Source organism: Suncus etruscus, chromosome 16, assembly GCF_024139225.1.
Source record: "Suncus etruscus isolate mSunEtr1 chromosome 16, mSunEtr1.pri.cur, whole genome shotgun sequence".
NCBI classification, from domain to species: Eukaryota; Metazoa; Chordata; class Mammalia; order Eulipotyphla; family Soricidae; genus Suncus; species Suncus etruscus.
Genome location: NC_064863.1, coordinates 42,871,819 through 42,898,795, shown reverse-complemented (window position 1 = coordinate 42,898,795; position 26,977 = coordinate 42,871,819). Strand labels below are relative to the sequence as shown.

Genomic DNA, 26,977 nt, shown 5'->3' with positions numbered 1-26,977 from the left:
AAATTGGGCATTAACAAATAATTGCTGATTACTTAGGCATCAAATTTCTTGAGGATTGCAAGGTAGAGGCAAAAGCAGGGGCTGCAGAAAGAGGAGATGGGATTAATGCCAAGAAGAACTTAGCATTCACAAGGGAAACCTGGAAGAAAAGACCAGATGCCCTCCCCTTCAACAATGGGAGAAAATACAGTTCAATGGCCTCCACTCTCAGAGAATCTTGGTTCCGGTAGCTTTTGCAAGTGCAAACTTCCTTTCTTAGGAAATAGTGATGCTTTATGGAAAGCGATATGGAGATTCCTCCAAAAACTGGAAATCGAGCTCCCATACGATCCAGCTATACCACTCCTAGGAATATACCCTAGGAACACAAAAATACAATACAAAAACCCCTTCCTTACACCTATATTCATTGCAGCACTATTTACCATAGCAAGACTCTGGAAACAACCAAGATGCCCTTCAACAGACGAATGGCTAAAGAAACTGTGGTACATATACACAATGGAATATTATGCAGCTGTCAGGAGAGATGAAGTCATGAAATTTTCCTATACATGGATGTACACGGAATCTATTATGCTGAGTGAAATAAGTCAGAGAGAGAGAGAAAAACGCAGAATGGTCTCACACATTTATGGGTTTTAAGAAAAATGAAAGACATTCTTGCAATAATAACTTTCAGACACAAAAGAGAAAAGAGCTGGAAGTTCCAGCTCACCTCAGGAAGCTCATCACAAAGAGTGATGAGTTTAGTTGGATAAATAACTACATTTTGAACTGTCCTAATAATGAGAATGTATGAGGGAAATTGAGAACCTGTTTAGAGTACAGGCGGGGGTCGGGTGGGGAGGAGGGAGACTTGGGACATTGGTGATGGGAATGTTGCTCTGGTGATGGGTGGTGTTAAGAAAAAAAAAAGTGTAAAAAAAAAAAAAAAAGAAGTTGGCAAACTGTATTCCAAAGGCCAAATTTAGCGGTTTATAAATAAATATTTATGGGTGCATAGTATAAAGCCAATCACTTTTTTGCCACAACCAGTGTTGCTCAGGGAAAAAAAAAAAAGTACTACATTCAAATATAAAGTATAATGATCAGATGTATGTAACAAAATTGGCCCTAAACCTCCTAAGTGCCAAAGCAAGGATAAAAGCAGATTAATGTATAAGAATAATACAATCTGTAAACCTAAAAATAGGCCACTGTATTTTTCTAACTAATTAGTCCTGAAAGGAATTTCTCCTGTAATCTCTTATTAAAGAAACCTAGATAAATTGAGTTTTATCTAGAGGAGTAGTCTCAATGATCTTATATGCATCATTAATTTATATCAAATCTCATTTTTTTTAAAGGGATGTGATTTGAAATCTTAAAATAGAAATAACTGCACAGGACTGATATTGTCACACAAGTGTTTTAGCACACACCTTACCTGTGTGAGATCCTGATTGTATCCCCAGTACACACCACTAGTTGTAGGTCCTGCAATAACAATGAAAATAGCAAAGACAAATATATAAATAAATGCAGATAATTATAAGACTAGTTAATGGCTTCTAGAAGAGACAAGGAAGGGGATTACCTCAGGATACAAGGAATAATTGTATAAGGAAGCATAAGAATTGAATTTCCAGTATTGAACTTTGTGCAGTATAGAGAGTCCTGTTTCAATAATCTCACTTGATACTTATACAGTGCCAAAATTCACTGGCTGCCTCTATTAAAAATAAAATTAAAGAAAGAAAAATGAAGGGTAGGAAAATATTTGAAGACAGTGTCAAAAGTACTATATTCTTTCCTTTCTTCAAATTCTTTTTTTTTCTTCAAATTCTTAACATGTTCATTTGCTTTTGCTCCCAAAATATATCCCTAAAGTTTAAGGTAGATACAGAAGACTTCAATAGTCAACAAAGCTAACCAAATCTTATTGAAATGATGGAGTCTATTATAGTCTGGGAGACAGTGATGAGAAATGTCTATAAATTTATTTTCCAAAATCAAAAATTTGCAATATATAGCTATCAATATATATGTGCATGTGTGTGAAAAGTTACAAACTACAACCATTGTTTCAAAGCATCGCTATTTCCTAAGAAAGGAAGTTTGCACTTGCAAAAGCTACCGGAACCAAGATTCTCTGAGAGTGGAGGCCATTGAACTGTATTTTCTCCCATTGTTGAAGGGGAGGGCATCTGGTCTTTTCTTCCAGGTTTCCCTTGTGAATGCTAAGTTCTTCTTGGCATTAATCCCATCTCCTCTTTCTGCAGCCCCTGCTTTTGCCTCTACCTTGCAATCCTCAAGAAATTTCCTAAACAATCAATCGCAGGTAAAGGAGAATTGCACACCATTTCATACTCCCACCACCAAAAAGGCACATAGCAAGAAAATATAGCTCCCTTTAGCCTCCATGCAGGACTTTGAACCATAGAAGCTTAATTGACAGGAAATTCAAATACCTTTTCCAAGCACTTTATTATTATTACAAGTGTTGGGGGTGGGGAATGGAGTTCCCCAGGAGAGAAATTGAAACTGGAGCTCTGGAAAAACCCATGCTTTGTTACCAACTGGGAATTTCTCTTCATGAGGTATTTTTGTTCTGCTCACGATAACTGATATTTCATTATTCCCTCTGCAGCACAGGGCCAAGTTGCACCTGCAAGTATCTTCTCTTCCTACCACAATAAATCGTTCATTATTCACAAGTATCACCAAATTGTTTTAACATGCCTACAAAGTCACTGAAACCAGTCTCAGTTCCTCTCTTCTGCTTCTCACCTTAAAAAATTATATTTGGGGGCACTCAGCAGTGCTACAGGGGAGCATGTAGTTCCAAGGATCAAACCTGGAGCTATACCAGGCAAAGTTTGCACTATAGCATTTCAAACTTTCTCCCTCGCTCACTTTTTTTGTCCTCCACCACATCTTTCTTGTCTCCTTTTTCTTTTCATTCTGTTTTTTGTTTTCTTTTTTTCCTAGTGAGTTACACTAGGAATACTCAGGTTTAACTTCTGACTCTGTGTTTTAGGATTACTCTTGGAAGTACTCAGGAAACCTATGAAATGCCAAGAATTGAACCCAGGTCAGTCAGATAAAAGGTAAACACCCTGCCCACTGGTCTATCTCTATCATTATCTCTATGGTCTGTCTCTTCATTATTGCAAGCCTCACACTATTCTTTTTGCATTTCTCACTTGGTTCTCCTTTTTTTAGGGGGGCACACCCAGTGATGCTCAGAGGTTACTCCTGGTTATGCACTCAGAAATCATTCCTGTCTTGGGGGACCATATGGGACACTGGGGGATAGAACTGCAGTCCTTCCTAGGCTAAGGTAAGGCAGATGCCTTACCGCTTCATGCCATCGCTCCAACCCCCTGGTTTTCCTTTTTAGGATGTAAAAATTAATAAAATTTGATGATCAGATGCTTCCTGGGGATTCAAGAATCTTGAGGTCATTAGTGACATGCCTGGTGACCTATACTGGGACCTACACTTTCCATTTGGGAGTGTGGTAGATGGACCCTTGGAGGGTTTGTGTTTGTTTATAGGGGGACAGTTAGATTCGAAATAAGATAAGGAGAGAATAAAAGGGAAATGATATCTGTATGTGCCACATTAGAGAAGAACAAATAGAAAGAAAATATATAAATAAAGCAACCAATGGTGTGGGTAGAAAAAAAGACCCCAAAACAGGTCTTTAATGGATAATGGGTAAACCAGGGGAAGTTGGGTGAGAAGATAAAATTTAGAGGAATTTCCAGAGCAGAGAGCACAAACAGAAGGATTTAGTCTTTGGTTGTCTCAAAGAGAGAAACTGCTATTGTGAGTTCTTTGTCTGCATAGGGATTTCCCCCCCCCCACCCCCTTCTAGTTTTATCTGAGATATAGTTGATAAGTGATTATAATGTAACTTTAAGATTATCATATCTTCATTAAGACGTAGCAATAGCTGTGCTCTCTTCGGCAGCACATATACGAAAATTGAAACGATACAGAGAAGATTAGCATGGCCCCTGTGCAAGGATGAAACACAAATTCATGAAGCATTCCATATTAAAAAAATAAAGATATAGCAATAGCAACATGGCTACACCTTCACATTAACAAAATGTTTCAGGGTCTTCAAATCACTATAGCAAAGTCTGAGAGTGTGTGGAACACCCCTGTAGAATCCTAGATTCAGGACAGTACTTTTCAGACTTTTTTGGCCTGTGAACCATTGACTTACAGGGACACATTTCACAGGCCATGAAGGTAGAAATAGAAGCTGTTGCTAACAATAGGATTCAGTATATTTTTTATTATGAAAGATCTGCTAGCTATTTAATTTGAAAATAACCAGACACTGAACTGGTAACCAAAAAGCCAGTAATAGAACATCTCAAACTTTGGAAAAATCAGCATTTAACTCAAATTATGTAAGTCTCAGCCACTTACGTATACACATACTGCCATTTAGACTTGGCCCAGCTGAGCCCGCCATGCCTGTATAGTCCAGGTGCTGCTTGTATGAGTGCCAGCGGCTTTTTCATGGAATGGCAGGAAATTTCTGGAAACTGTTACTGAACAGCAGTTCAACAGCAGTTGAGACTCAACAACAGCTGAAAACCACCAATTAAGATGATTCAACTTTAGCTCTTGACCCTATTTTTTTAAGGTCTAGGTTCTTTTTCTTTCTTTCTTTCTTTTTTTTTTTTTTTTAGTAAAATGAAACTTATTTTAAAAATATTTTTTAGGAAGCTGCAGAATGGCTAATGAGCGCCTCTTGATAAGTTTGCAGTGTTAATTCTATATATGGTCCCTTCTGTAAAAATATGGAACGCTTTACAAATTTGCATGTCATCCTTGCGCAGGGGCCATGCTAATCTTCTCTGTATCGTTCCAATTTTAGTATATGTGCTGCCGAAGCGAGCACTAAGGTCTAGGTTCTTTGACAAATGTCTTCTTTCTCTAAGCCTTAATGTCTAATCTGTAAGGTGGGATAACGCTAACCTACTGATATAGTTCTCCAATATGTATTAGTTCTTATTTTATTATTAATATAGTGTCTCTTGCATGACAGATACTAGCTTATTTATTTTTTTTGGTCGATAGTGAAAGGAATATATGTACCATATATGAAGAATCAGGGTTGTTTTATTATGGGACAAAGTTCAATCTGTAAATGAAGACTTTTAACAACTTTTTCCTCAAAATAAATAACATTGGTTGAAGATCAAAGAGACACTTTAGCCTTATAGCCATATGACCACAGAGTACTGTCCTTTGCTTATTTTTCTGAATGTTCCACTATCATACAATCAAGATTGCTTCATTCTTTAAGAGTCACAATCTGCCAATGGAAACATCACAGCATCCTCTCCCTCAGGCCAACAAGCTATGCTATGGAAAGAAAAACAGACGTCTTGACCTGTACTTAGATGCAACCTTGATTTGGGGGCAGCCAGAAGCTACAAAACTGGACCTTTGTGCTGGTGATCTATGGACAAGTATTACATTTTCAGTAACATGGATTTTGATCCATAGCATGACAAGTAAGATGCCTTCCTGCAATTTGCACTCTTTCTGACCCTACAAAGATTGCTGGGGCTACCCATGCCCATGTGGATAACTAAAGCAAATGAGAAGGCTTAGGTAAATCCACATAAAAATATCAGGATGATGAATTTGCATTTGTGTTGCCTTTTGGATACTCTATTTTACACGAGTATTTAAAAATTTAAGTTGTGTCTCAAGAATAGCGATAAAGAGAGTAAGACAATAATGATTTACAGAACGCAGTCCATAGATGTATCATGTATTGAATGGGCTTAAAAAGACTTTATAATGAAAGATCAACTGCCTTGAATATTCACTACCATGTCATAAGACTACTAATGGGATCTCCATATAGTATAAAAAAGAAAAATACTATGAAACTATATTCAGCTTTGCTAAAATCACATATAAAAAGCAACAAAGATGGGTTACAACCGATGCTCTGTCTCACTTTTTACAGTATCCCCTTTTTACAATACAGAAATCTTAATCATAATTTTCCTTCTTCCTTCTTTCTCTCCTTTCTTTCTTTTTTTTTTTACTTTTGGACTACACCCAGTGACGCTCAGGGGTTACTCCTGGCTATGCACTCAGAAACGGCTCGTGGCTTGGGGGAGCATATGAGACACCAGGGAATCAATGGCAGTCCGCCCTGGATCAGCCATGTGCAAGGCAAATACCTGACTGCTGTGCCATCGCTCCGGCCCCTTAATAGGCTTTCAGTGGGAGAAGCTCACATTGTGACAGGCCTTGTACAGGTGAGATGATGTTTGTTACCACCTGTTTCTTTTCACCTATTTTTTGTCGTTCCCCCCTCCTTATTTATTTATTTTTTTGTTAAGGCTCTCATCCCAGCACACTATTATAGTGAACCGGAATGATCCCTCTCTGAACTAGCTTGGCCAAGTTTGTGGACCCATGGCATCAGAAAGTGAAAGAAAATTGGATTTGGGCATCTCTGTCCCAGGGTTTTTGTTTTGCCCTTTTTCCGATGCCGTTTTGACAGAATATGAACTTTTCAAGTCAAACCCCTTGTCTTTGAGAAAGTTTAAGCACTGGCGGTCAACTCAACAAAGACCTAATCATCTTTGCTGGTCTCTGTAGCAGTCCCAGCCTTGGCAGAGCTGGGCTCCAGGCTTCTGCATAGTGGAGGATTTCTTTGATGGGTGATTTTTTATTTTTTAAAGACTATAAGTTCAGCCGGGTTTTGGCCAGAAAATTACCTTTGTGGACTCTACCTGAAAAGCTTAGTAGTAGAAAGGGTTTTGTTGTTGTTGTTGGTGGTGGTGGTGGTGGTGTTGCTCTTTTTTAAAAATATATATATATACATATATATATGTATACTATATAATTCCATTTAATCAATAAATAAGTATTTATTAAAAAAGAATGGTTAAAATGGACAAAAATTGGTTTAGACAAGACATGGTATATGTCTTCATTGTAGAAAACATTTGTATTTTATATAACTACAGATCTTATTTCAGGATAGGAGATTCTTTAGAAGCAAGTCTGACTTCATATGAACAGAAATATAAATAGGAATTTGTGTCTGTGTGTGCATATGCACGTGCATACATACATGGTATGGGGATGGTACCTTGGTCTCACACATGCAAATCTCTAAGCCACATTCCCAGCCCCCAAATTTCTTTCTTTTGGGAGGAGAGCTGGACCACAAAAGCATTACTCAGGATTAACTCCTGGCTCTGCACTCAAGGATCACTCCTGGTTGGACTCTGGAATTATTATGATGTTGTAAATTGAACTCAAGTTAGTTGCAAGCAAAGTAAGCTCCCTGCCTGCTGTACTATTACTTTTTAGCTCCCATCCCCCAGATATTCCTTAATGGCTAGAACTGACATGAGGAGAACAGGCAATCCTCTGTGAATTCTGAAGGTCACAACATAGATAAGCAGTGTCACTTTGTTCTGACAAAGATATGGTAAGCAAGTTAGCATGTCATGGATACACACATCCCAGATCAACTCTTATACAGAGCTTTGGGTTGCAAAAGATAGAAGACTTATTAATAATAAAAATGGAAGTATAAATATCCCCTGTGCACTGCTAGGAGTAATACCTAAATATAGAACTAGGAGGAATGTCTGAACACACCGGGTGTGGCCCCACAAAACACAGGCAAAAATGTGAAAAATATATAAACCAGTGTGATCATACTGACTCAAGCCATTAGAGTCATGTGGATGTGGCAAGGATATTTACAGTTAGATCTTGTGACAATAATATTGAGCTCCATTTTCTTTCTTCTCATCCTCTGCTCTGCTCCTCCTCTCCACAGACTTTCAAACAGGTTCTTTTCAGAATATCTAAGTGACTGCAAGAGTTCTGCAGAACTCTTCTGAATTCAAAGAAAGTAGAAAATAAAGCCAAATTTGAACAATGTGTGTTTATTCAAGCACATGGTAAACGATCACTTTAGCAAAATTGGCTTTAGTTGTGTTTGTACCTAGAGTTCATTGTTAAGTTCCTGCAAAGTAGAACAGTCTGCTTGACCAAGATGAGGTCCAGTGATAAATTCCCAGGAGAGCTTGCCAGGTCTTGTGGACAGTGGGTCAGAGTTAGAGGAAAGGATCTTTTAACTCAGTCATCAAAAATTACCGACCTACTATAATAAAAGAACAGTATGTACTGAGCAGCACCAAGCATAAAATCGTGACAGCAAAATAAAAGCTGTTGTGTATGACAGCAAAAAACAAGAAAGTTTGATTTCCACCAAATATCTTACTTAGTACAAAATTTCTTGCTAAAGTCATAGCTAAATAACTAACAAGAGGGGATGAAACCTGAGTTCGATCATACCCCATAATTCTTACAATACAGAAAAATGAACTATGATTTTTCAGGAGCTAAAACCTTTCAAGAACAGTCAAGGTGGGGAATCATGGCTTGTAATGATCATTCTGCCTTTTTGCATAAAACTCAATTCTTTAGAATATGAATATGTGGGGGCCTTTCACTGGCTCTCAGTTGCTGAACTTTTTCCTCTCTTCCTCCCCATCTCATGGGTGTTGTCTGGAGACATCTTTACAGTTGTTTTAACTAGAGAAATGCTCCTGATCAAACATCTGATGGCTAGAGATCAGAGTTCTGCTAAACAACCAACTATATACAGAACAACCCCTCACAATAAAGAATTCCCAGCCCCAAATGTCTGAGGCCAAGTGCTGAGAATTCCTTCTGGATGGGAAGGCTCATCATTATGCATTTTCAATGTCCAGAAGTGTCCTGGTTGTACACAAAACTCTACTGTACTGTCATAACCAACAGTACTCTAGGTCAGCTCTAAATGAGAATGACAGACCACATTCAGGTTGGAACAAAGGATCGATTATGAGGCCGGTTTCTATTTCATCCAGAATTCCCCTCATAATTGCTCACAGGTGGCTGATCACTTCCACTCTCATCTCAATTAAACTGTTCCTAGCTAGAATCTCGAAACCACTGCAGCTCAACCACCAGGAACCCCGAATCACTAGTAATCCATACCTGCTTAAAGAGAGCTAATAAATTGTACAAGTTTTCTTTCAAACACACATCTTCTAATTGGGCAAGAAAACTAATTTTATTTTCAAACTATTTGCTTGCATTTCAGATGGGTGGGTGGATGTGCCAGATGTCAAGGACAGAATCCTGTAGACGGTTCTATGCCAAAAATTTTGGCTGGAAGCCTTCCAAGGAGTTGACTTCACACTCAACTCTAGGCTAGTGTCAGCCTGTGGTCATGTGAAGATGATTATTAAATTGGGAATAGCACAGCCAGATCTTCCAGTCCAGAAATTTCATCATCTTGCAGTGATACTTCCTGTATAACTTTAATAAACTGACAGACAGACTGAAGGATAGAACAGGGTAGAACACACTTAAAATGAATAGATTGACACCAATGATTTCTCACTAATAATGTCTTCCCCAGCCATACCTTTGCTTCTCTTTGTTGTCACTGCTAAGATCAGGCTTGCACATGTTCATGATGTGGTGCTCCCTGAAGTTTCCACACTTTGAAATGCGATGCATGCACACACTATAGTGCTTGTACTCCCATGTAGTCTCTGTGGTGCTCATATAAATTATTCCTGGGAGTAATAATCCTGGCTGCAGGGCTGGCACATCTCTTTAATTGTGGTACTAGTGGTGACTAGGGGTCATCCCATTTTACTTGCAGCACTTGTGGGGCCCAAACAGTGAACATTAGGGATCCTGTTCCATATTTTGTTTTGTTTTATTTTCAAATAGCATCTTCTTTGACCTTTGTTACATTTTGAATTAACAACATCCTGCTATAATAAACTCTTGACTCACAGACCATGTCTACTTCAAATTTCCAACACAACCATTTTATTTATCCAATTTTATAAACAGAAACAAACTAAATCAATTGTTTGACAAAATTGGCACTGATTTTTACTTCCATCTCAAAGGACTGATGTAAGAAAAATCCTGTTGCTTTTGTAAACAGTGCATTTAAAATCTGTTTACTTTAGAACCACTTATGGAACTTTAATGGCTCTGGCCACTCCTTAGAAATGTTAGTTTTCTAGGAGTAAAATTTTTCTAGAGCTTTTGCAGTGTTCTTTCCTACATATGTATTGTTGCAACTCAGCCCCTGAAGAGGTTGACTGATGAGGGACAGAGGATGAGGTCTTTCCCCTCCAGCTCGGAGCATGCGTCTGCCACCCTGTCTAGCTGACGGTTCTGAGGTGAAATGGTGGGTAAACAGCTCGCAGACAGTCAGGCTTGTGGAAATATTAGCTTTATTCGGTGGACAATATTGAAGTCCAAAGATTCAGCATAAGTTCCAGCCAAAAGCCTCTCGCCTTCCACAGATCCTTGTTTTTATCCCCCAGAATCAGGTACCTCCCAATGGTGGGATCAGATACCACCCAATGATAGAAGAAGAATCAGGTACCACCCTAAGGAGGGACAGAATGCCAGGTCACATCCTAGGGTAGGGCACAATCACCAATCAGGGTAGGGTCAGTAACATAATGATCCTCTAAAATATTTACATACACAACAATTCCCCCATTTGTTTAGGGTAGGGTCAGTAACATAATAATCCCAAAAATATTTACATACACAACAATATCCCCCCATTTGTTTTTAGTAAACAAACAATATTGTCTACAATTATTAAAGGAAAAACTAGTCAATAATAAAAGAGTGGCTGTTTGCATAAGCGCATCACAGGAAAATGTAAAGAAAAACTTCTAACCTAAACACAGGGTGTCTAAAACCAGAAACATGTATCAAGGAATCAACTACAAGCTCCTGAGAAGATAAATCTAAGACGTACATAGATCCTTCGAAGAGACACCTGAAAGGTTGTGTAGCAGGTGAGAAGAAGCACCTTATCTTTATTTGTTGTTGTTGTTGGTGGTTTTTGGGTTACACTTGGCAGCGCTCAGGAGTTACTCCTGGCAGATACCAGCATTTGAACCAATGACCTTCTGCATGTGAGGCAAATGCCTTATCTTCATGCTATCTCTCCGAACCCATTTTCATTCAAGTTCAAGTAGACCAGAAAGCCCATCTTTGAGGTCATTGAATTAGGCCCTTATTTGGGAGGAAGAAGCATATACCCCCTGCACAGTGGAGGGCCACTGCAATGATGATCAATAGGCTTCTGAACTTAATCCAAGTTCTTAATCCAGGCTGAAGTCCATATGATGTCCGAAATTGATGTACCAATAAGGTCGAGTATTTATTGATGGGAGCTTAAGTCACAAACCAAAACAAAATGTTTAAGGCAGAGACCCTCCCTGTGTAAATAAACAACTTGAGGGCCCATCCAAAATGGATGGAACCTCCTATAAACCTAGTATTTTGCCTACGATGCACCCACGCAAAAAGCCCTGAGACCAGACAAAAATATCATTTAGGAAATTATAGACAATATCTAACCCACTAACCTAAAGTCAAAAAAGCAAAGCCCTAAGTAATACAACATCAATTCCTAAGATTAAAAACTAAAATAGAAAAACATTAATTAAAATAGTCAAAAATTTCTACAGAGTCCAATACCAATCTGTAAAGATGAGGGGTCTGGAACTCCGAGAAGACCAGCAAAAGACAGTTGATGGGTCTGGAAAAATGGGCTGAAGCCATCATGAGTTGGTTGGGCTTCTGCATTTCCTTTGGGATCGGTGCAATCTTGGGGTAGCCATTGTAGAAATGGTCAACGATAGCACTGTGTATGTGGATGGAAAACCAGAAATTTAGATAGCACAGTTTAACTGGGATCCAGAGATTGTGGGTCTTATCCATGGATCTTTTCTCTGGGGTTATATTGTGACACAAATTCCAGGTGGCTTCATTTTCAAAAGTTTGCAGCAAACATGGTATAAAGCTTCAACAGTCATGGATTTCTTCCTCAGGCCAAGATCAGAAGGCTTGTAGTTGTGGGTGAAGGAGATGAGTTGCACATGTGAAGGGAATCCTGAGAATTAAATGTTAAGGACTAGGAAGGAAGGATAAGGAAGACTAAACTGGGGAAGATAAAGTTAGGAAAAAGAGGACTATATACAAAATATGCGAAACAGACAGACACTGAACAAGACATACACATACAGACTTCACAAAAAATATGGCCATAACACTCACTCATACCAAAAAATATTTGTTGGAAAGGATCCAAAATAGAGCAAAAGAAAAGAGAATTCAGCTGAATCAACTAAAAAGCGCCTTAAAATGTAATAGCCGGCAACCATTTAGATAAATCATTTCAAATTCAAAAAAAAATTTTTTTTATGGCAGAGCAGAGCATATCTGAAAGAGAATACAAACATGGAAAACTCTACTATAAGTGTATAACAGTATATATACAAAGTTATTGTATAACAGTAACTCTATGATAATCAATCATAAGCAAGAAGCACTGTGAAGAAAGTCCACCTAAAATTATCATTATGTCAGTGTCTTAAAACCTAAATTGAGGGAAATAAAGCTATGATGTTAAAATAAAAAGAGTGAAAGTCGTTAAATGAGTATACTTAGAAAGAAAAACAACATTAATATGATGAGAAATTTTTCTTTCAGGTGAACCTTGACTAAATTAAATTGTAAGATTTCATGATTAACTGAGACCTAGAGCAATAATGAAATTAAGACATAAATACATCATACAAGGAAACACATTGGGGTCCATGATTTTCAATCCATATTCATTGATCATGCCTGTGGAAAGAATCCTAGAGCATTAATAGCAACCGATAAGGAAGTGAAATGATTATCTGGTGTTCATTGTAGATCTTTAAGAAGTATAAAACAGGATGTATGCTGCTGTAGATTTTACCAATGTATTAGGGACTTTTTTGATCTTCTTGTCATCAAAATTGATCCAGTGTTGTTTTGCAGCAATTTTACAGTATGAAGTACAGTGTCCATAGTGAACTTTACCGTAATGGTTTGACACAGATGATAAGTTGTATTTCTTAGTCTTGCTTTTATTCTCTGAAGTAAATTCTACTAAATTGAGGTCTTCTAAAGGAAAATCTACATTAGTGTGCAATTTTTTATTTGTTTGCCATCAAAAGCAAAACGTTTCAAGTGTATTATAAGTACTGGTGGCAGTTTCCGTAAGTACATTTTCTTTGAAAAATCCCTTCTAGTTTTGCAGCTGTTGCACAGAACTTTGTTGTCATCCCTTAACTCTTCTTCTTTAAAAAATTCAGAGAGGCATTCCTGTAATGTACATTTATCTGTATATGTAACAGTCAGAGACAAATGAACAAATGTCTCATAAACCTCAGACTTTTAGTGGCATGTGAGACACTGTAGTATAGATTTGAATTGCCCTTGAAAGAGATAATAAATAATAGATTTGTGAGCCTTTTGGTGTTCTGGACTAAATTGTGCATAATTTTCATTTTCCATAAGATGTGTAGTTTTGTCTGTCATTAGATTTACAGTAAGCAACTCCTGATGTAGTCCCTCTATTAGGAACATCAGTAGTTCGTGTGGATCCTGCTGATTGTGTCCAGCAAACTGGTCATTAAGTAAACCAATTGTTACTTTGAAGCTTTCAGGGTTAATATATCTATGAAATCCATTTCCCATGGTTTTGATGAGCCGACCAAATTCTTCGGCTAATTTACCTTCATGCCCCATTGGATTTTTCTTGTTAATATCCTTTTTATAATGATCTTGATGAAAATACTGAATCAAGTCTGAAATATTATACAAGCATTGCAATATTGAGTTCATGTAGCAAGAGTTTCCTATATTTTGGAGCCCAGTTAAGACAGGTTCCTGTCTTTCCTTTTGCATCTCAGAGTGTAAGGGTTTATCACTACCATCAGTCTCACTCAATGTATGGTGTGTGACAGCTAAATCCTTGTTCTCTGCCCCAGAGACCTCAGCAATATTACTGCTGTTAATGTCTGGAGTATTCTGTTTTTGCTCTGAAGGGGAGTTTATAATCCGAACCTGATCATTTGTGCTAGCCCGATTTCTAACAAGGCATAATGGAACCCAAAATTTCTTGGGAGGGTTGTCATTTGTAGAAACATAAGCATAACCCCTTCCTCTTAGGAAAAGATATCCAGCTATCCATTTTTCATCCTCCTTGATCCAAATAGGTTTATGGGTTGTTTCTTGTCTCTGAATATCTTCTTTAAAATGTCTTTCCACTGCATTGTAACTTTTCCCTTGGGGTAAGTTTAAGTAATTTAGTGTGATAAGAGTCAAAGATAGCAAATCCATTGGTGGTAAACCTTTCTATTTTTTTGTAATTGAGTTTTTAAGGTTCTGTGAGTTCTTTATACAATGGCCTGTCCCCTACAATTGTAAGGAATTCCTTTGAGATGTCTTATCTGCCATTCTTTACCAAAAAATTCAAACGTTTTGCTAACATAGGCTGTCCCATGATCAGTTTTTATAGAATATGGAATACCCTTAACAGAAAAACATTGTAAAAGAAAACTACAAACAGCCTTAGATTTTTTAGAAGACATGGGAATTGCTCACATAAAATGAGAATAAGTGTCCACCACAACATGAAGATGAGGTTTTCTTGGAAATAAATCTGTTTGAGTTGTAACCATTTGCAAAAGTTCATTAGACTGTAAGCCTCTTGGGTTTGCTCCTGCTATGTGAGTCCTTTTTGTTAACGGTGCACATTTGATGCAGTTTTCTACAATTTCTCTAGCTTGCCTCCATGGAATTTGGTAATTCACATGTAAACGTCAAGCATTTGTGTGTAGGGCTGAATGTTCCTCTACAGGTGACTTAAATATAGGCATTGCTAAGCAAGTCAGCAGTTTTATTTCCTTGAGCCATCGGTCCTGGAAGACCTGAGTGGGCTCTAATATGCGTGATGAAGATGGGCTCAGTTCGTTTTTGAAGAAGCTGCTGTAATCGTTTAAGTAAGTTCGTATGATCGGGTTATTAGCATTAAGGGAAGCAGTGGCTATCACGTGACATAAATTTACCACATACAAAGAATCAGACACTATATTCATGGCTTCAGATACATTTTCTAATAGGTAAATTAATGTTGCTAATTCAACTTTCTGTGCAGATTTATATTTGGTATCTATGGTTATATTAATGTTGTCTCCGGTTATTCCTCCTTTTCCATTTTGGGATCCATTGATGTAAAAAACCTTGGCATTGGGAATAGGGGAATTTCGTGAAAGGTCCAGGCGTCCTAATCTAGCTGCCCAACGCAGAGAAATGAAGAGGCTGAGGCCCCAGCAAATGCTCCATAAAGTGCTTTATTACTGACCGGATCAGCCAGGGTCAATGTGTGCCCAGAATAGGACAAGGACAAAGACCTCGTGGTCCCGTTGGTCCCTCCTTATATAAGATGGGAAGTGGGAGGGGAAGGAGTGATGCCACTTCCTTGAGGGCTGGACTTCCACTACAGTAACAGGAATCCTGGCATATGGGATCATCTGGGTCAAGCTGCAGCCTCCCTCTCCAGTATGAAAAAGAGGAGGCAAACTCCTCCCCACCCCACCCCCAGAGCTCAGATGCCAGACCTGGCCTTGAAAGCCAGCTTGGCGTGGGGGTCTCTCCAGGACTAGCTGGTCAGTTCTGGGGGCCTTTGGCCAGCTGTCTGTCCAGATTCCCAGCCATGCCAGTAGAAGAGGAGCAGTAATCTTGGCATGTGGGATTTTCTGGGTCCCGCTGCAGCCTTCCTCTCCAGATTGAGAAAGCATGGGATTGGAGTTTCCCTCCTCCCCCTCCCCCCAGAGCCCAATTGACAAACCTGGCCATGAAGACCAGTTTGGCATGGGGACGATCTTGGTCTCCTGGACTAGATGGTCATCCCAGGAGGCCATTGGCCAGCTGTCTGTCCAGATTCCCAACCATACCCATAGGAGAGGAGTAGGAATCCTCTCTTTATCAGAAATTACGGTAACCTGAGCACCCATATCTATCATTTCGTCAAAGGGTTGCCCTTCCAAGTGAAGTCTGATCATTGGGTGTTCATCTTTAAATTTAGTAACCAGAGCCATGATTGGGTTTTGAGCAGCACCCGGATCTGTGCTTCCAAAACCTCCAATTCTAGTCTTATCTGATGTCCCAAATTTGACATAAGGCACTATTACTATCTGGGCAATCACTTCTCCTTTTTTAAAGGTTCATGTAACTGGTACAGTAATAACTACAATGATTTCTCCCATAGAATCTGAGTCAATGACACCAGTGATTACTGATATACCCTTTATGTTGAGGGAACTTCTGCCAAGAATCAAACCCATAGTATCTGGGAGTGGCGGGCCCACAATGCCAGTTTCTAACATGTAAGGGCATGCTCCTGGGTAAATTGTAATGTCCTCTGGGCATAATATGTCTAATCCGGCACTCCCTGATGTGGAGTGAATTAATTCCCTTATCATGATGAATTTTCTTGGGCTGGGCTTGGAAGGATTATTGTCTGTGAGCTTTGCCCCTGATTTGGAAGGGCCTGGGGGGAGGCCCTGTGGGCGTTTCTCTGCATCTTGTATATGTGTTCTTGAGGAGCTGAATTTATAAGGAAATGGCAATTTCTTTTGATATGCCCCTGTTTTCCACAATGGTAGCAGGTGATTTGCCTCCTGGGGATTGTGTTGAAACCTCTACTTAGGTTATTATCAATGAGGTTTCTGAATCTGCAATCTTTCACCCAGTGGCTACCCTTTTGCATTTTGGGCAAAGACCTGGTTTATGGAAAGTGTCCTGTCCCCGAGGGGAGTAAGGCTTTATTCCCTTGGTAACTGGGAAGGTTGTACTGAGTCTAAGTGGGGTGGGGGTTGACATAAGGCACTATGTCTATGTCCCCATAGACATTTCGACAGGCATAAAGGAAATCATTCACATCTGTCTTTTCATTTAATGTATTCAATACATCTACAAGCCGAATTTGCATTATGATAAGCCAAAGATTTTACTAGGAAGTTTCTCATCTCCTCATCTTTGACTTGTAACTTGAGAGCATCTTTAATCTTACCTACAAACTCTGCATATGACTCATAAGTGCCTTGGGTAATTTTAAAAATGTTTCCTCTACCAATGCTGTTAGAATCAATTTTTTCCCATGATGACAATGCAATATCCCTAATTAAATTTAAGATTTCTTGTGTCTGAATATTTTCAAATTGATTTTCTGCCATCAATAATTTATACGATAGAGTACCACCTGCCACTTGCTTTTTTGTACCATCCTGGCTATATAATTTGGCTTTTACGCCTTCTGAATTCCCATTTCCCATTAAGTTCACTGTTTAGATGACAGGCATATTTCAGCGATTCTTTTAAAATCATACAAAGTCCAAGATGAGTTATGACTCCAAAGTCTTAGTGACTCCACACTATATGGCAATTTTGAGCCATACTCTTTGCATGCTTTTTTAAACCAATCTAATTCTTACATCTGATAGGGTACATAGTTATAAACATTTACCCCATGTATCTGAATAGAGCTCTGAGGCCATGCATGTAGTTTATTATCTGAATCTTCACTGTTGTGCAATTCAATTTTGTGATTAGAACGAGGCCTCCCTTCTCGAGTTAGCACTGGAGGTTGATCATTGTCTGAGTCACTACTGTCATGCGATTCGTTAGAATCAGGCTTAACTTTCCGAGTTGTTTTTCTTCCAGCAAAAATTTCTTTTTTTTTTTTTTTTTTTTTTGGTTTTTGGGCCACACCCTGTGACGCTCAGGGGTTACTCCTGGCTATGCGCTCAGAAGTTGCTCCTGGCTTCTTGGGGGACCATATGGGACGCTGGGGGATCGAACCGCGGTCCGTCTCCTAGGCTAGCGCAGGTAAGGCAGGCACCTTAGTCAGGCACAAGGAAGCCTGACTTCAATCTCCATCTCCACACATCCAGGTCCAACACCTGAGCACAGAACTTAAAATACCCTTAAATACCATAAGTTGTGACTTCAAAATAAAAAAGTAAACACACTAGCTCTTTTAGGGACACTCGGCTTCCCTTGTATCACTAAACCCACCTCCCAAAACAACAAAACTTGAAGAAATGCGATGAAATTCCTTTTTTCCCTGATACAGGAACACTCTCCAGCAATTAGCCTCTCTGCATAAAAGAGAGAGAGAGAGAGAGAGAGAGAGAGAGAGAGAGAGAGAGAGAGAGAGAGAGAGAGAGAGATCCTTAAAAACATCCTAAGCTTGCCTGAAAGTTATGTTTTTCCAAGCCTACATTCCTAATATGAGCCATTTCCTGAAATTAATGACCAACTGGAGATGATATATATATTTGGAATCTGCACATGCACAGGCAATAATATATCCATTGGAAATTTAGATCCCCTTTTTCCTGGGAGTGGTGTGTTTCTTCCAGTCACTAGTATCACTGCATGGAAGGTCAACTCTAAATTATTTGTTGCTGTTCCCAATGGAGATGAGAATGTTATTCTGTCTTTGAGCACGGAGGATAGGGATAGCAGGGCAGAGGTAGAGAGGGTGTGGACTGAGAGGAGGTTGACATAACTCTACCTCATATATACATACTGAAATCTGATCTTCTAATTAGGGGACTCAGAGTCACAAAGGCAAGATTTCAAAGGTGTTGTTTTGCTTGTTTGTTTCTGCAGTGTCAGGGATTGAAACCAGGTCTCATGTATGCAAGGCATGCTTGTTACAGCTAGCCAATCTCTGAGTTTTCTAAAGTAACTGTTAAATACATGTAATGACCTCATTAGAGATATATGATGCCCATCACCTATAAAATGATATTTTTCTTTTATTTTTGTTGTTGTTGTTGTTTTGGGGGGGTCCACACCTGGCAGCACTCAGGGGTTACTCCTGGCTCTATGCGCAGAAATCACTCCTGGCAGGCTCAGGGGACCATATGGGACACCGGGATTCGAACTGATGACCTTCGGCATGAAAGGCAAATGCTTTACCTCCATGCTATCTCTCTGGACCCCTAAAATAATATTTTTCTAAAACCTGAATTTATTGTCAATAATGTTATGGTGTTGAATTGTTTCTTAATGGTAAGAAAGATTTATTTTTACATTTTAAAATAGACTACCCTTTTGAGGCTAGAGAGTGAAGGGGCAAGATTTTTTCATTATACACATTGAACCTGGTTCAATCACTGGCATGCAAATGGTTGTCTGATTACTCCCAGGAGTGGTATCTAGGCACAAAGTCAGGAATAAGAAAAATAATCCAAATAGATAAATAAAGTTTTGTATACTTAAAAAAACATGTTTTAATATGTCTATTGGGCCACACCCAGCAATGCTCTGAGTTTACTAAGCTGTCTTTGTGCTTAGTATGTTTAATTAAAGTTCAAAGAAACAATGGGTCAGGCCATCAATAAAACACACAAGTATATGAGAATAGAAATGAGTAAACTACAGACAGAAATGTCAGAATTGAATAAGTTGGTTAGAGAAATCAAGTCAGTGATGTGCAACCTGGACTTGATCTGCAGTCTGAATCCCTTCTCTCTGTATGACCATCCATGGTTATAAAATCTTTGGTTGGGCATTATCTTACTACAGATAGTATAATGCAATGGAGATCAAATAGTTCTAATATACTATTTTACATGATCAATGTAAATAACAGATAATAGTATATGAAGAGTGACCTGGCATGTCTGTGCAGAGAAGGTATAGCTCTGGGTTTGGGTAAGATGATAAATTCTTCACAGTAGGGTTGCTGTTCATAATAATTTCAAAAGTCTGCTGTAAATCTCACTGCAGAATCTGACTATTTATATTACTGTTTATATTACTTTCCTAATATCACATCAGAACTGCAAAAAAAAAAAAGTGGGAAGAACAAATAAGGGAATGTGATTGCTAGTGCTGAGTACATACCTGATGCCAGGTCCTGGGTTGCTTTACTTGTATTACCCTCATACAATGTCAGATAAATAATGTCAGACAAATATTATTAGCTACACAATTAAACAGCCCAATTTACAGGTATAGAAAATACTTTTGCTCTTCTGCCTTTGGTGGCTAAATTTGAGGCTAAAAGACAAGTAGAAGAAGTGAATCAAAAGCAATGGCAGTTGATTATTGTTTTTTGCCAGATGTCATTTTAAGTGGTGCATAATCATTAACTTACTTATTCCGGACAATTACCCTGAGAGAAAATAATTATTTCTACCTTGCTAATGACTACAGGGAAATTCAAAGACATCCACTTGACCATGTTTACCTCATTAGAAAGTGGCATTTCAGCCTGGATTACTTTTAAGTCTGTGCTTAGGAAGCAAAAGACAGGAAGACAAAAGGCAACCTCAAGATCTTTAACTTTGCAGTGCATCAAATACCCTAGAGGGCTTGTGAAAATCTAGATAGCTGAACTTGACCTCAGAATTTCTGACTCAGTAGGTGTGGATAGGTGAAGCCTCAGAATTTGCACTTCTACCCTTATTCAGAATGATGTCAGTCTTGCTTGGAAGTCCACTGACAGTTACTCAGTCAGCTGTGGCTTTGAATCTGCCTTTGCAGTTGTGTAACCTTAAGCAACATCTTAGCTTTTTCCATTTTAGATACAAAAAGTGACCATAATTTCACTTTTATTGTGAGATCACACATTCTCTGCACCAGCCAAAGGTAGAACTTCTCCTAAGTTTGGGGGTTCCTTTCTTCTCTACTGATCTTTACACTCATCAGAGAATGAAATTTGAGGCAAATATTTTCTGGAAATTTGCCCAGAATCTAAGTTTATTTGTAGGCTGAAGTCGGGAAGATTCTTTGTGACATTTAGTTGTCTAAGTTATAGCCATGTAAAAAGGATAGGCCATATCCTTGTTCTTTCAGTATATTGGCTATGCTAGTCATTAATCTTTGTCCTCAATATCATGTGATAAATCAGACTGGTTCACAAGAACCACAGAACTACATTGTGTTACTGTCATGAATTCATGAGCCAGGGAAACAAGCTGGTTTTAGAAAAGTCTTAGGGGAATCACATACACAACTGAAGTCTCCTGAACTTCTGGTAACTGATGAGGAGAGACATCTATGACTTCAAAAGATTTAGTTGGATGAAGGAAAAAAATAAAAACCAACTTGGAAAAATAAGCATGTGAACAATTGTATCATTATTTTTTGTTTTGTTTTTTTTTTTTGTTTTTGGGTCACACCCAGCAGTGCTCAGGGGTTACTCCTGGGTCCACTCTCAGAAATGGCTCCTGGCAGGCTCGGGGGACCATATGGGACACCAGGATTCGAACCAATGACCTTCTGCATGAAAGGCAAATGCCTTACCTCCATGTTAGCTCTCTGGCCCTGTATCATTATTTTTTTCCTTAAAGAGATTGCCATATTTGAAGTATTCCACTTTTTCTCAAGTACTTGGTTTTGGGGCCACACCCAGTGGTGCTCAGAGCTTAGTTCTGGCTCTATGTTAAGGAGTCACTCAGAGGATTATAAAGGATTCCAGGGATCAAACTCAGGTTGCCTTCATACAATGCAAGACAAGCTCTGTACCTGCTGTACTATCTCTATGACCTCTTTCTCAAGCACTAAGTTCGAGTTCAACTATCAGAGGCTGCAGCTTTTGAGTCTGATGGAAGGTCTGCTTCCTTCTCATTGGAAGATCTTCCATCACTTGACCAATTTTCTGCACCAAAAGGTGGCATTAACCAATCACAGCCTCTTGATTTTAAGCACACCTGGGACACTTATGATGCAAATATTCCACTCCAAAAAGCCACTGACTCTGAGACATTTTTTAGTTGTCAGATAAACCAGCAAAATTGGCTCTTAGAATATTCTTATTATTATCTCCTTGGACAAAGATTATATTCCCAGAAAAGTTAATCTGATAAAAATCAAAAGCCAAAGTCCTGACTCATTAGCAAGATAACCCCTGCAGGAGTAATACTCAACCCTGGAGAAAGGACTGACTGCTCTTAGAAAATATGGGAGGGAAATGGAGGACATTGGTGGTGGGAATGTTGCACTGGTGAAAGGGGGTATTATTTTTTTTTACAACTAAAACCCAACTACAACATGTTCGTAATTATGGTGCTTAAATAAAGATAACTAAAAAAAAGAAAATAGGGCCATGAAAGCCTGATTTCTGTGAGGCTGTGGAGGAAAAGAAATGGAGTTTAAGGAAAGTAAGCTATATTTTCTGTTACTGACACATTGCAGACATGTATTTTCTTACATTTATGCATGTACACACTGTTTCAATACCCAGAAAATTTTTCCTAGAATTTTTTTTAACTTTAATTTTAACTTTAATTTTCTTTAAACAGAGAAAGACACACTGAGAAGAAAATTACATGAAAGAAGTTTGTTACTCTTTTTATGCCACACCACATAGGGCTACAGGGGGGATGAGGTAGGCAAATAAATTGAGGGAGAAATATATGCAAGGATGTAGGTTTTGATTGTGTAGTTTTGGTGGGAGAATAAGTGAGGCAAGGTGAGCCGAATGAGTCTGGAATAAATTCAGCCAATTCCAGAGTGTAGAAGATGTCCTACTTGCCCATTACCTGGTCTTGGAGTTAGGGAAATAGTCACTCTGGTTATTAGATACAAGGGAAAAGGTTAGGGTGTGGGTTCTGCATTGGTTGGTTTGTATATGAAAGACACCCTCCTAGTTGAGTTAATGATATATTTAAAAATTAGCTGTTCCAAGAAAGGGTAGTCCCTTCAGTATCTGCAAGGCCCTACACTACAAACATCAGATACATGTTAGTGGTTAATACATGTGCACATATATGCTTGCATACATAGGGGGAATGTTTTGCAGCATCAAGCATCATGCCAGGCAGGTGTATAGTTCCAGGGTTTGTTTTGTGTTTAGCCTCTGTTGACAGTTTGGACAGTGGTGCTTGGTGCTTTTTTCCACTCTGAAAGTGGCAAGCTCAAAAGAGGCTGTTGTTGTCTTATCTCCATATCACCTCTAGTTTCTGGCATGATTCTGTGATGGGCAGGGAACGACTCTATGTTTTAGTTTGATCAGGTCTACCAGGAGGTGTCTCAGCAGTAAGGGTAAAATGAAATCTCATCTTGATGTAAGTCTGATAGGAGATAAAGAAAAAAAGACTCCAAAGACCAAGAAGATCACTGATAATAGAAAGTCCTTTTAATATGGTGCACAAAGTTTCTAGGAGGTACAGATTTCACTACTTCTCAAGTCAGTGGCATATGAGAGGTTAAATTTGTTTTCCTAATACTCACCATCCTTGTCCTTTTCTTCCATTCTTAATCACAGTCTCTTCCTTTCACCATCCTCATCAAAGTAAGTGTGTCCACCTTTCTGGGTCTATCCTAATGTCCCCTCTTTCTGCCTACACAGACCTTCATCTGAGCTGCCTTTTCCTGAAGTTTCTCAGGTTTGTGCCTTCTATATTCTTAAAGATAGAATAAAAATCAATTAATAATAACTCATCTGTTCTATATAATTATTATGTGCTCAGCTTATATAACACTTTACATACTCTGACATGGTTTCTACCACCACCCTACAAGGTAAGTCCTTGTAGAAAGAGGAAACCAAGGCATGTTCAAGGTCATGGTCTAGTTCAGGATCCTCAAACTTTTAAAACAGGGGACCAGTTCACTGTCCTTCAGACCTTTGGAGGGCCAGACTATAATTTTAAAAATCTGTGAAAAAATTTCTAGGAACACTGCACATATCTTACTTTGAAGTAAAAAAAAAAACAAACAGAAATAAATATAATATTTAAAATGAAGAACAGTTAAATCAACGAACTTACCAGTATTTCATTGAGAGAACTATGGGTCTTCTTTTGGCTGGCTATAATTTGAGGGCCTCAGGCTGAGACTGGGAAAAAGAGAGACAGAGAAGAATCAACAAATGCGGTGCACATCCCACACCAGTGCACTGCATGCCTGGGACAAGTCAGATGCTAAGCAGGACAGGCAGCAGTCATGTAAACTCCAGCTGGGCTTGATAAATGTCCTCAGCAGTTTGCATGTGGCCTTCAGGCCACAGTTTAAGGCTCTCATGGACCTAAATGTCCATACCCACTTTCCCATACAGGAACCAATATGTCTGCCACATCGGTTTTGCTTATCAAATCTCACACGGAAATGTCTCTTGTGATCCACCCTAAAAAGGACAACAGAAAAAAGGCAATTTCAGAATATATAGTCCAGGCAAGCCAAGCTTAACAAAACTACCAGGAGACTTTTATGGAAATAATGCTTCCTACAGATATCTGGGGCTCAGGTATCTCTTGACCTTTGACTTGAGAAACATCTTTCCCTCTCAGACTCCTCTAGCCCCCCAGTTCCTGCTCATCTTTTCTCATTGCTTCTAAAAGAAAAGAGGAAAATGGGGGAGCTGACAACAACCAGGCCCTTCCTCCCCCTTCTCTGTCCATCATTATATTTTTTTATGATTAGATACAGGAACCAGATTTCATAGTTTCTTAATAAAATTAAAAATTGAACGCCTGGTTTCTTTCTGGAAGAATGAATACATAAGAATGGATTTTTTCCTGCTGTGATGAATTCTAAAGCTGAATAGCTTTGCTCCTTAATACAAAGGGAAGTACATGCCATCTATACTTCTATTGCTGCTAGTGGTGGCGCTACAACTGTGACAGGGTAGGGAGTAGGGTTTCATGCATGCCAGTGGTGATCAGTGCTTACTTCTGGCTCTGTGCTCAAGGATCAGAAATGACCATATAAGGTGTCAAACCCAGATCTACTGTGAGAAAAGCAAGTGTCTTAATTTTTGTATGATCTCTTTGTTTCTTTTTCTTATATCATGTAGGAATCTCTCACCCAGTAGCTGAGAGTGTCACTTTGGAATCTTTTCCTTCCCTCCACTACTTAATCCCTGTAAGATTGCTCCAGCCCTCCACTACTTTTTAAAAATTATTAAAATTTTATTGATTTTTCTATTAGCTTATGGTACTGGGCAAATTAAGGATTATATAGTCTTGCACAAAGATATCAATCATCACATCTTTCTTCTGTTTGGGAGATCTTCCTCTCAGTAAGGTGGGAATAGAAAAGTCAGTTTGGCGAGTGAGTTAGGTCCTGGTAGAGTCTATTACAATAAGATATGTTGGATTAGAGTATTTTACTATACCTCTAGTACATTACATTTCTTTGCTCCTTGGTCTTCATTTCAATCTCTCCAGCATTCTAGGTTTCTATAATTTCTTTTTTTCTATAATTTCTTAATCTTAGAAATCATTGGTATCTGGTATCACATCAAACAATGTCTATGGCTATTATTGGTCAAACATTTCTAGGTGTTGAAAAGAACATTTTATGAATTGGTGGGTTGAGTAAAATAGATAATTGCTCCCACACTCTTTAGCACTCTATTCAGCCTGAGTAGTACAAAAAAAATTCAGTTTTTTATGTGGTCTCCTGCCCCCATAATTTTTGCACAGGAGTGATGCTGAGCACAGAGCCAGGAGTAAGTAAGCCCTAAGCATTGTTGAGTGTGGCCAAATTCCTCTGTCCCCAAATATCATAATACAATAACTGCTTTGAATATACTAGCTATTAATATTTTTACTATTGTTACTGGTGCTCTTCTTATTATTGGAATTACAATTAGTTATTCTATTTTTGAAGCTTTTATGTTCTTTTTATTGTTTACTAATGATACAACAAATGGTTCTGACCACCTGCTACTGTATCTGGGTAATGAGATTCCAGGAAGGAGTGAGATTTTATTTTACTCTGAAGAAGGTTATGGAAATAAGTACCTGCATTTCACTCTATAATTACTGAAGATTTTATATCAGTTTTGGTGTTAAAAAGTGAGGTGTGACCATTATATGGCACTTAAACATTTTTATTGTAGTGTAGGTAACAGTAGTGTTAATGCTTATTGTTTTGATGTACAAAGTTACTTCAATATCATTAACATCGAAGTGCCCAAGACTCTTCATAATTGTCTTTATGTCGTTTTTGTGTGTTTCTTCTTTTTCTCTTCAGTGTCTCTTTTCATGGAACTGCTTTCTACTCTTCAGCCTTATAATCTAAAGTCAAAGATCTGTCATCATTTAGTGCTGTCTATTCCTGTGCTGTTTCTCTGTATATCTTAGATGAGTGAGATTATCTAGTATCAGTCCTTTTCTCTCTGATTTATTTTGTTGCACATGATCACTTACAGTTTCATCCACATTGCAAATTTCTTATTGCTACATTGTGGTGCATAATGTATATATGCCACAACTTCTTTAACCACTAATATATTGTTGGACATTTAGGTTGTTTTCATATTCTGGCCATTGAATTTAGTGATGCCATAAGCATCAAAGTGCACATAACTTGTTGAACTAATGTTTTTGTGTTTGAGGGAATAGATGGCAAGAAATGGAATGGCTGAGTCATATAGGATTTCAATTTATTTGCTGTACACTATATAGACACTTTCTTTCATTAAGTAGGGCATCTTTTAATTCTAACCTGTTTATTAGGTCATACCAAAAACCTTTTTGTTTGGTCTAGTCCCATTTGTTTTTGTTTGTTTGTTTTGCTTTTAATGCTGACATTTCATTTCTTTTTTTTCATTTTAATTTTTTAATAATACTTTATTTTTCAAAATTACAAACATGTTTGAAGTTGGGACAAAGTCATAAAAAGAAAATCCCCCTTCACCTGTGCAACATTTTTATGTTCTTTTCCATTAGAATCAAATCACTGAAGACAACTCTGAATTCCAAGTTCTAGAGAGTTCTTCCTGTGTTTTAATCAGGAATGTATAGATTCTGGTCTGATCTTGAGATCTTTAATTTATTTTGAATTAACTTTTGTATATGGTGTGAAATAAAAACCCAGTTTCATTTTTTGGTATGTAGTTACCCAGTTTTTCCATCATTATATTTTGAAAAGGTTTATGCTGTTTTATCTTATATACACTCTACTTTGTCATAAATTAGAAATCTTAGGGATTTATCTCTGTGCTCCCATTTCTGCTCCATTCATCTGAGAGTCTTTTTCAGTACCACATACTCTTATAGAATTTAAAGACAAGGAATACAATATCAACCGT

The 26,977-nt window shown here is 38.3% G+C and overlaps 1 protein-coding gene and 2 non-coding genes across 3 annotated transcripts in view; 2 read left to right on the top strand and 1 right to left on the bottom strand.

The window, feature by feature from the left end:
* Window positions 1–26,977, top strand: part of OCIAD2 (OCIA domain containing 2) — a 945,756-nt gene that overhangs the window by 365,582 nt on the left and 553,197 nt on the right. The window lies entirely within an intron of this gene.
* Window positions 3,946–4,052, top strand: LOC126033026 (U6 spliceosomal RNA). Its single transcript, XR_007504183.1, has one exon. It is a non-coding gene; the product is annotated as a U6 spliceosomal RNA (small nuclear RNA).
* On the bottom strand, window positions 4,803–4,909 carry LOC126032902 (U6 spliceosomal RNA). Its single transcript, XR_007504063.1, has one exon. It is a non-coding gene; the product is annotated as a U6 spliceosomal RNA (small nuclear RNA).